Consider the following 12,022-nt stretch of genomic DNA (forward strand, 5'->3'; position numbering starts at 1 on the left):
CTTGTAAATAAGTCATGAAAGAATACAGTTACGTTAAAACCAACCAAGCACACCATTGTTTTTCTTGTGAAATTCCCAATAAGTTTGATGTGTCACATGACCCTCTTCCTATTGAAAAAAAAAAAAAAGTTGGATTCAAAATGGCCGCCATGGTCACCACCCATCTTGAAAAGTTTCCCCCCTCACATATACTAATGTGCCACAAACAGGAAGTTTATATCACCAACCATTCCCATTTTATTAAGGTGTATCCATATAAATGGCCCACCCTGTATATTCAACAAAGTGTCCCTTAGTGCTTAGGCCTCTTTCACACTTGCGTTGTCCGGATCCGGCGTGTACTCCACTTGCCGGAATTACACTCCGGATCCGGAAAAACGCAAGTGTACTGAAAGCATTTGAAGACGGAACCGTCTTCCAAATGCTTTCAGTGTTACTATGGCACCCAGGACGCTATTAAAGTCCTGGTTGCCATAGTAGGAGCGGGGAGCGGGGGAGCGGTATACTTACAGTCCGTGCGGCTCCCGGGGCGCTCCAGAATGACGTCAGAGCGCCCCATGCGCATGGATGACGTGATCCATGCGATCACGTGATCCATGCGCTTGGGGCGCCCTGACGTCACTCTGGAGCGCCCGGGGAGCCGCACGGACGGTAAGTACACTGCTCCCCCGCTCCCCGCTACACTTACCATGGCTGTCAGGACTTTAGCGTCCCGGCAGCCATGGTAACCACTCTGAAAAAGCTAAATGTCGGCTCCGGCAATGCGCCGAAACGACGTTTAGCTTAAGGCCGGATCCGGATCAATGCCTTCCAATGGGCATTAATTCCGGATCCGGCCTTGCGGCAAGTGTTCCGGATTTTTGGCCGGAGCAAAAAGCGCAGCATGCTGCGGTATTTTCTCCGGCCAACAAACGTTCCGTACCGGAACTGAAGACATCCTGATGCATCCTGAACGGATTACTCTCCATTCAGAATGCATTAGGATAATCCTGATCAGGATTCTTCCGGCATAGAGCCCCGACGACGGAACTCTATGCCGGAAGACAATAACGCAGGTGTGAAAGAGCCCTTAAACATATTAATAATCAAATAATTCTGTGTGTACAGATAATATAAATCTTATCCTATCAAAACATACAATGATAATATAAAGTGATAAATTTCTTCCCAAAATAATTGTCACTGATAAGTGATGATATGGGAAATTACTTATGTGACGAAAAAGTTATTTGCAAATTTGATGTATAAAATTCGATGTAAGCGGATAAATCGCTTGGGAGGTCAGGTATCTAAAATAAGGCTGGCGTCTGGGGCGTCCCCCTTGCACAGCCTCTTACCTGTTCCCTCCGTTCACTGCTCAGCAGGCTGGGTCTCTAAGTATCTGTGCTCCTGCGATAATTGCGGTATATCGATATGTCACTTATTGTTCACCGACACTCGAATTTTCCAGCTATATGGAGCATAGACCTTAATGTCTTCGCTGCAGGATAGCAGCTGTAGCATAACTTCAGCCCAAATCAGATGCTGGTTTCACTCTGGTTCAAGTGTAAAGTGCTCAGTGCTCTTAAAGGGCCCAGTGTCCTATATAGAGTCTCAATCAGAATATAAAGTATAATCACTTTGTGGTGGTCTTAGGTGGGTAGTTGTAGATCCAAACACGACCAGACGTGTTTTGAGGTAACAACCTCTTCCTCAGTGGCTCTATTTTCAAATGCAACTACCCCCTTCTTATATAGTCAGTGACTTTCTATCCCACCTAAGACATGGTCTGGAATCCAATGATTTCCATCCAATCACCGAAAATTTATTCCTCACCTGTTGTGGGGAGATTTTTGCTCCATACGGAGGAATTTGTTTTAAAACAGAAATATTCTTTCGTCACGATTATATAGAGGTTCAAAGTTCATATCTCTTACATTTGTAATACATTTTCCATTTAATAAAAGTATATATAGGGCCTGTTCTTCAACTCAGTACCATATATATATATATATATATATATATATATATATATATATATATATATATATATATATATATATATGATGAAAAAGGGCAGCACTCCACTGGATAAAAATAAAACAAACTTTATTTACCCATAAGGCTGTAGCCTTATGGGTAAATAAAGTTTGTTTTATTTTTATCCAGTGGAGTGCTGCCCTTTTTCATCTTCTATAATTCGTTGGATTGGCTTTTATCCACACTGGGCCTGTGCACCCTTTTTTCTAATTTTCATTGTGACGGTGCTGCCATCCCCTTTTTTTCTTTATATATATATATATATATATATATATATATATATATATATATATATATATATATATATATATATATATATATATTATATTTCATACAATATACCCCTTTTATATACATATCTATATGAATTTCTCTTTAAAAACTTATAAAAATATAAAATAACTCTAAAACAATGGAAAGGAGCATCAAATAAAACATTTTCCCCAAAAAACGCACTTGCGTTTTTGATGCATTTTTTACCTAATGTGGGTTGTTGTTTTTTTGTTTGTTTTTTTCTCTTAAAATTTGGTCCATATTGTTTACCCTAACTTCTTTAAGGAATTTATCAATCGCCAATCATCATAATATATCGTCCGATACTTATAGTTTTGTTATAGCATCAATCACAATTTAAAGCAGCATCAAATACAACAATTCCCCCAAAAAACGCACCTGCGGTTTTTCTCCGTTTTTGATGTTTTTTACTTATTGATGCGTTTTTTCTTTTAAATTTCAATCCATATTATTTGCCCCTACATCTTTAAGGAGTTTATCAACCGCCCATCATTATAATATATCATCCGATATTTTTAGTTGGCATTTAGCAGCAATCGCAAAGTAAGGGAGCAAGGAGGAAATTGTCCACATCACTGATGTTTATTCTGGACTATACTTTATCTTGACTTTATATAAGCTCTCAATTTTGTGTTTTATATTTCAGTTGTGTTGAATTAGGGGAGGGATCCCCCAGCCGAGGAGAAATCCTGGTGCTGATAAAACAGCCAGACTCAGGATGTCTCATCAGCTGAGGGCACCCATCCCCATTCATAGGAAGCCAAATATTTCGACATCAGAATTTAGGCCTTTTGGTACAAGCGTTTCGAAATCAAAGATACGTCTAGATTCTTGGCGCGACATCCTAGCCGTATGGTCTCCGCCTCTCCAGTGTGTATCTATTTTTTCAAACGCTGCAAAGATCATACCACTAGGGTCTTTATTGTGAACTTGTTTATAATGTAACGACAAGGAATGTTTGTCGTACCCATTCTTAATGTTAGTTACATGTTCTGCAATTCTTTTTTTGAGAGAACGTTTTGTTCTTCCAATATATTGTTTTTTGCACTGGCATTCTATAATATATAAGATGTTTGTTGAACTGCAAGTCAGGAAATTCTGTATCTTCCATGTAAAGTTGTTACTATATGATTTGATTGTCTTTTTTTTAGGGAATTGGCTAATTTTGCAAATATTACATTTCCCACATCTAAAAAAAAACGTTCAGTCTCAACCAATTTTGCAGATTTGGGCTCTTCTTTTTATTTTTAATAGTTGGAGCTATTTTTAAGGACAGATTTGGTGCTCTTGTATATGTGATTGTTGGTTAGTCACTCAACAAAGGTCCCACTAGTTTGTCCTTCAATAGATGATGCCAATGCTTGGCTAGAATTCTCTCTATTTTCTTATGATCTTTATTGAATGGTAGTATCATTCTTAATTTATCTTCCTTACTCTCATTTGCGTTTGGTACCATTTTATCTTCAAAAAAGGCCCTTCTTTCCATATTCTCCACTTTTGTGATTGCCTTATCCAATAAGTCCTGAGGGTATTTCTTTTCCAGAAACTGTTCTTTCATACAGAGTAATTCCGTATGAAAGTCATTTTCCTCTGTACAGTTTCTTTTAATTCTCCTGAATTGTCCTACTGGGACCTCCATCAGCCATCTCGGCAGATGACAGCTCGAGAAGAGGATGGAGCTATTTTTAGATACTGCTTTTTGATAGGTACTACATATTAGTCGATCTATTTGTACTTTAATTAGTAAGTCCAAGAATTCTACCTGTACTGTACTAATGTTAGCAGAAAATTTAAAATTGTATGTGTTACTATTTATATCCTCAAGGAATAGATCCAATTCTTCTTGAGTATCTCTCCAGATAAATAGAACATCATCTATAAATCGGTGCCAGAGTACCAGGCTCGACCCCAGCCTTGGTGATATGTTCTCCCACTCCCACTGTGCCATGAATAAATTTGCATAGCTGGGGGCGAACCTGGTACCCATAGCTGTTCCCCTTATCTGGAGATAATAATCCATACTGTAATGTTAGAATAGCACGACTGAATGCTTCTGTAGCGGCCTCTTCATTACTGCAATTGCACTTGCTCAACATCTCCTCTCACAAGCAGGTGAGACATTGCAGCTTCAGCAGCAATCGGCTTATCACAAAAGGGTGCACTTTGCATATTGAAAGGAACAGAGGCAAGACTGAACATGTGTGTCCACCTTAGCACATTTAGGAAGGTGGACACAAAGATTATTTAATAGAGACAGTAGGTGGCGCAATTCTGGAATATCGCAGTAACGCAATTTAGTATAATCCATGTGTGCGCATGGAGCAGGATGCTGCTACATAGTGTTTTGCTATTTTATAGTTTTAAAACAAAAAAGTTTATAATCAGCTGGATAAACAGCCAGGTCCATAAATATTGGGACATCAACACAATTCTAAAATTCTTGGCCTTATACACCACCACAATAGAGTTGAAATTAAACGAACAAGATGTGCTTTAACTGCAGACTGTCAGCTTTAATTTGAGGGTATTTACATCCAAATCAGGTGAACGGTGTAGGAATTACAACAGTTTGCATATGTGCCTCCCACTTGTTAGGGACCAAAAGTAATGGGACAATTTGCTTCTCAGCTGTTCCATGGCCAGGTGTGTGTTGTTCCCTCATTATCCCAATTACAATGAGCAGATAAGGCTACTTTCACACTTGCGTTCGGGGTTCCGCTTGTGAGTTCCGTTTTGAAGGCTCTCACAAGCGGATCCGTACAGCTCCAATGCATTCTGAGTGGATGCGGATCTGCTCAGAATGCCTCCGTTTGGCCTCCGTTCCGCTCAGCAGGCAGACACCCGAACGCAGCTTGCAGCGTTCGAGTGTCCGTCTGGCCGTGCGGAGCCAAACGGATCCGTCCAGACTTACAATGTAAGTCAATGGGGACGGATCCGTTTGAAGTTGTCACAATATGGTGCAATTTCAAACGGATCCATCCCCCGTTGACTTTTAATGAAAAGTCTGGACGGATCCGTCTGACTAACTTTTACACTTAGATTTTTTCAGAAATATAATGCAGACGGATCCGTTCTGAACGGATACCATAGTTTGCATTATAGGAGCGGATCCGTCTGTGCAGACACGAGATGGATCTGCTCCGAACGCAAGTGTGAAAGTAGCCTAAAAGGTCCAGAGTTCATTTTAAGTGTGCTATTTGCATTTGGAATCTGTTGCTGTCAACTCTCAAGATGAGATCCAAAGAGCTGTCACTATCAGTGAAGCAAGCCATCATTAGGCTGAAAAAACTAAACAAACCCATCAGAGAGAAAGCAAAAACATTAAGCATGTCCAAAACAACTGTTTGGAACATTCTTAAAAAGAAGGAACGCATCGGTGGGCTCAGCAACACCGGAAGACCACGGAAAACAACTGTGGTGGGTGACTGAAGAATTCTTTCCCTGGTGAAGAAAACACCCTTCACAACAGTTGGCCAGATCAAGAACACTCCAGGAGGTAGGTGTATGTGTGTCAAAGTCAACAATCAAGAGAAGACTTCATCAGAGTGAATACAGAGGGTTCACCACAAGATGTAAATCATTGGTGAGCCTCAAAAACAGGAAGGCCAGATTAGAGTTTGCCAAACGACATCTAAAAAAGCCTTCACAGTTCTGGAACAACATCCTATGGACAGATGAGACAAAGATCAACTTGTACCAGAGTGATGGGAAGAGAAGAATATGGAGAAGGAAAGGAACTGCTCATGATCCTAAGCATACCACCTCATCAGTGAAGCATGGTGGTGGTAGTGTCGTGGCGTGGGCATGTATGGCTGCCAATGGAACTGGTTCTCTTGTATTTATTGATGATATGACTGCTGACAAAAGCAGCAGGATGAATTCTGAAGTGTTTCGGGCAATATTAACTACTCATATTCAGTCAAATGCTTCAGAACTCATTGGACGGCGCTTCACAGTGCAGCTGGACAATGACCCAAAGCATACTGCAAAAGCAACCAAAGAGTTTTTTAAGGGAAAGAAGTGGAATGTTATGCAATGGCCAAGTCAATCACCTGACCTGAATCTGATTGATCATGCATTTCACTTGCTAGAGCCAAAAATGTTAGAATTGTGTCCATGTCCCAATATTTATGGACCTGACTGTAGCTACAGACTGTATTCTTTGTGGTTTTGTCTTTGATTAAACTCCCCCCCCCCCCCCCCCCCCCCCCCAAAAAAAAAAAAGCTCAGAATAGTGTAATATTATATTATACATTATACTTTACCAATCCCCAGTGCATTGGACATAGTGGTTATCTATCTCAGGCAGTTATTGGCTGAGCTGTCATATTTCCATGTTGAGGGGGATTGGTACTCAGAGACTGGCAGAGGGCAGAAGGAGTGTTGTAAGAACTGTTAGTTGACTTTTTTTACACCATTTGGAGTCTTTTAAAAATTAAAGTCAACAGATACACCCCCCTTTAAAAGCTAGCCATACAGATACAATTCAGCTTATTGAAGACTATTGCACCATTGGTGACAAAAAAAAATTGTCCCAAGGCAGCGGACTTGTGAGACTGAAGAAGGCATGGTGCTGTTAGCTGTAATGTCTAGGGCTGAGGGACATAAGAGAAAAAATTTAAATTTACTCACCGAAATTTTTGTTTCCTGGAGTCCGTAGGCAGCACATAACGAAAGGGTACAACCAGGATAGAGACACATTAGAAAGCAGTAGACTAATTAATTGGCAATTAGCAGGCTATATAGGATAACACATGACACCAGAGCCTTGTATTTGTATGCAGCAATGAATTTATTAAAAGGGGGGGGAAGTTGTGCTGCCTACGGACTCCAGGAAACGGTGAGTAAATTTTCATTGTCCTGATTGTCCTTGGCAGCACATAATGAAAGGGACTTGGTAAGCAGTACTCATTGGGAGGGAGCACTGGCCGCCACTTATAGCACCCTTTTACCCAAATGTTGACCCTTCAGCTGCTAATATGTCAAGTCTGTAATGCCTCATAAATGTGGACCACGTAGCCGCTTTACAGATCTGATCAAGAGAAACCTGTGCCAATTCTGCCCAAGATAAAGCTGTAGATCTCGTAGAGTGTGCCTTTAACCCGATAGGGCACTCTAGGCCAGCAGCCCTATAGGACTCTTCAATTGCACGCTTGATCCATCTTGCTAGTGTTGCTTTACTAGCTCTCTTTCCTTTATTTGGTCCTTGAATCTGTAAGAATAATCCTTCTGATTTTCTGAAGGAGGCAGTACTTTGAAGATATGCCCGCAATGCTCTTTTGACATCCAATAAATGCCAATGCACTTTTTCTTGAGGATCTGAGTGAAGAACTGGAAGAGAAATCTCTTTGTTAAGGTTTACCACTGATGCTACTTTCGGGAGAAAACCTGGCATGGTTCGTAGAATAATACAGTCGCCCATATCTTTAAAATATGGTTCTTTATGTGAAAGAGCTTGTAGTTCACTAACACGTCTGGCCGAAGTGATTGCGACCAGAAAGAGTGCCTTCATAAATACATGCTTCAGAGGAGAGGATTCTATTGGCTCAAAGGGTTCTTTTGACATAGCAGACAATACCACAGACAAATCCCAGGAAGGGACCGGCACACTGGCAGGAGGTCTTAGATTTTTCAAAGCTTTAAAAAAAATGTACGCATTATTTGATTATTTGAAAATTTCCCTTTGTAACTGAGCATTGATCGTAGTGAACTGTACTTTCAAGGTGTTTGTTTTTAAACCTTTACTAAAACCTTGAAGGAACTGCAGAACAGATTTTAAATCTTCAGGAAGAGAAGAAGTTCATTGGCACCAGTCGTTAAAGGTCTTCCATACTCTATTGTATATTTTAATAGTTGTTGGTTTACGGGCTGCTAGCATGGTATTAACTAGCTCAGAAGAAAAATGTTAATGACTGCCGCTCAGCCTCCAAGCTGTAGGCTGTTCGGATTGTGGTGAAGAAATCCTCTTTGGATCAGCAAGTCTGGGTGAGGAGGGATTTTCCAGATTCTGCCCTTGGAGAGAGATCGGGCTAGAGCAAACCATGTTCTTCGGGGCCAAAAAGGAAGAACTGCTATGACTTCTGCATGATCTTCCCTTATCTTTTTTTTTAGGACTTTCGTTATAAGGGGAATCGGAGGAAATACATAAATCAGGCCCTTCTTCCAACTGGTTGACAGTCCGTCTATTGATAATGCTTGGCAGGACCGATGAATGGAACAGAATTGGTTGAGTTTCTTGTTCTGATCTGTTGCCATGGCGTCGAGACAGGGTTTCCCCTAGAGAGATACAATGCTGTTGAAGACTGTCGGATTTAAGCTCCATTCCCCTGGCTGTAGAGGGGTGCGGCTGAGTAGATCTGCAGAGCAATTCAAAATTCCCCTTATATGGATAGCTGAGATGTCTTTCGTGAACTTCTCTGCCCAGGCCATGAGGATAGCACATTCCTTGGAGAGACTGTGACTCCTTCTGCCCCCCTGTTTGTTGAAATAATAGACAGTTGGTAGATTGTCTGAGTGAATCAATATTTTGAACCCCGAAAGATGTGTTTGAAAATGAAGAAGGGCTAGCCTCGCTGCTCTCAACTCCCTCCAATTGGAGGACATTAATGCTTCTTTCTTTGTCCACTTCTTCTGTACCCATAAATTGTCTACATGAGCACCCCAGCCCCAAGAGGAGGCATCCGACGTGAAGATTTTTTGGGGATGGGGATTCAGACCCCTGCTTTGCTTTAGGTGAGGAGACGAAATCCACCACTTCAGGTCCTGGCGTGTTGCGGTTGTTATTACCATCTTTTTGTCCAGGGAGCTGTAATTTTTGTTCAAGCTGGTTAGAATATTGTTTTGTAAACTTCTGATGTGAGCTTTGGCCCAAGGGACAGCTTCTATAGATGACGTTAGGAGACTTACCACCTTCATTGCATGACGGATAGAGATCTTGTGATTGGACAGAAGTTGATGTACTCCCCTGTGAACAGATGATATTCTTTGCGGAGATAGTTTGATTGTCATTTGATTCGAATTCAGAACATATCCTAGAAATTGTATTTGTTGAGATGGTATTAGAGAAGATTTTTCTTTGTTTATTAGGAATCCATGAGACTGGAGCATTTGTATCGTGGATTGTAGATGGAGGTTCAGTTGTTGGCTGGAACTTGCTATTAAAAGCCGATCGTCCAGATATGGGATACACATTATACCTTCCAACCTTAGCCCTGCTGTTAGGACAATTGACACCTTCGTGAATACTCTCGGAGCAGAAGTTATGCCGAAGGGGAGGCATGTAAACTGGAGATGTGTAATACAAGTTGTCGTCTGAACTGCTATTCTCAAGAATTTTCTGTGGCTGGGGTGGATCAGAATATGTAAATAAGCGTATGCCAGGTCTATTGATGCCATATAATCTCCCTTCTTCAGAACCATTAGAACTGATTTTATAGATTCAATTTTGAATTTCTTTTTCACCAAGAACTTGTTCAGGAACCTGAGATCAATGATTAGCCTCCATTTCTTCCCTGGTTTGGGTACAGGAAATACTTTGGAATATACCACCCTGAAATGCTCTTCTGAAGGCACTGGTTCTAATGTTCCCTTTTGGATAAATTCTTGAAGTAGATGGAAGACAACTTGATCCCTGGGATGATTTATGTAGTATCGAACTGGGGGAAAATGTGCGAACTCTAGTACATATCCGTCTGTGGATGTGAGAGACCAGACGGGATAGAATAGCTTCAATCTTGCGCCAACTTTTGGCTTTAGGGTGGCGTCATAATTCAGAGGTTTTTTGGTTTGATTTCTTCTTATATTCACACCTTTCTTGTTTGCCCCGAAATCTTCTTTGTTTAGAAAACTGTTGTCTGTTTCTGAATCTAGGAGATCTTCTCCTTTGTGAGCGAAAGGGCCTAAAAGATGGTCTCTTTTTTGACTCTGGAAAAACTGAAACTTTCCCTTCGTTCAAGGATTCAAGAATTTTTTCAAGTTGCGGACCAAACAGAGATGTTGGCTGAAAGGGAAGACTACAGAAGTGATTTTTGGATAATATATCCCCTGGCCATTGTTTAATCCAGAGCGCTCTCCTTGCAGTATTGGAGAGGCTCATGGAGCTTGCTGAGGATTTTACAATATCCAGAGGAGCATCACACAAAAAATCTGAAGCAGCTTTCATTACTGGAAAACTTTTTAAAATCTCTTCTCTAGACACCCATCTTCCAGATCATGTGATAGCTGGAATAACCAGATTCTTAAAGCTCTGGCCACTGGTACTGAAGATAGGCCAGCTACACAGGCCGCTGAAGAAGAAGCATAATCTCTTTTTAATAAGGTTTCTATTTTTCTATCCATGGGATCTTTTATGAGGGATGCTTCCTCCACTGGAAAAATTGCTTTTTTAGACAGACGGGCGACTGCTAAATCTACTTTGGGCACCGAAACCCATTGCGCAGAAAATGTTTCATCCAATTTATAAATGGACTTTTGTCTGGAACCTGGATTTGATTTTCTATCAGGTGTATACCAGTCCTGTTTAATCCATTCATCCAGGACTGGATGCCCTGGAAACACATTCCCTTTAGTCTTGGGGAAATAAGAGTTTATCTGATTTGGATTTTCCTGAGGTGTCTTTATCAGACTCTAATGTATGTTTTACTGCTTTAATTAATTCATGTATTTTTTCTTTATGAAATATAAAAAATGCATCAGGATCATTAGAAGACTTGTCAGAATAGATTTCTCCTTCAGACAGATACTTGTCTTCAGAGGAGGAAGAAATTATCTGTGGAGGTGGAGACTTGTTTGTATGTCTAGGCTTTTTATTTATAGACCTGACTTCATCAAATACTGAAGTAAGTTGCTCCTTAAACCACAGAAGAAAGTTCCCAGACTGGATAGACGTAGTAGGTGGCAGGCAATCAGTGCAGACATTAGTGTGTACTTCGTCAGGAAGAGGCTGTTCACATTTCTGACATAAACGATGCCTAGTTTTTCTTTTCCTTTTGCTGGATTCCTCCTGTGAGGCAGACATCTATAGTTAAACATACAAAGAGTCAATTAGGATGTATACAGCCAGATCCCTGATATATGCAAGGACAAAATCAACATATAGAGAAATTAATCCTGCAGAGTAACCATAGAGATGCAGAGCAATAAAAGAATGGATCACTCCTAAACTCAAAAGAGTCAACAGCCTAATAGCAGGAAAAACAGGCACACTTAGTAACCTAGATGGCTGTGAGTTAAAACACAGCCAAACACATGCTTAATGGTTGTAGCAGCAGAGGCAGAAACACTGGTTAAAAAAAAATCCTCTACTCTAACATCCTGCAGCTTGCAAACAATACTTCAAGCAGTCGACCCCGGGATCCCAAGAGTCACCATACTTACTGCAGTAAGCAGCGGGTGAGAGGTTCTGGCTCAGCGCACAGGCATCCCGCCAGAGTAAGCTTAAAAGCCTAACTTCCAGGACGCGCTCGTTGGGTGTCACGTGCACGGCCTTAGCTTCCCCCAGCTGCCCCTGCACATAGTAAGACACCAAGCCGGAATATACATCGGCTGTGGAACGAGGCACTGACCGCGGGGATCAGAAACTTCAAATAAGCTTAATTTTAATGTTTAACGCCCCCCCCCCCCCACTGCCCTCTTTGTTATCTGCCGGCGGGTGCAGGGAGTGCGGCAGAGAGGGCGGGCAGTGCTTGGGGCAGCGGGCAGGCATGTGATC

This window comes from Bufo bufo, chromosome 3, assembly GCF_905171765.1.
Source record: "Bufo bufo chromosome 3, aBufBuf1.1, whole genome shotgun sequence".
NCBI lineage: Eukaryota > Metazoa > Chordata > Amphibia > Anura > Bufonidae > Bufo > Bufo bufo.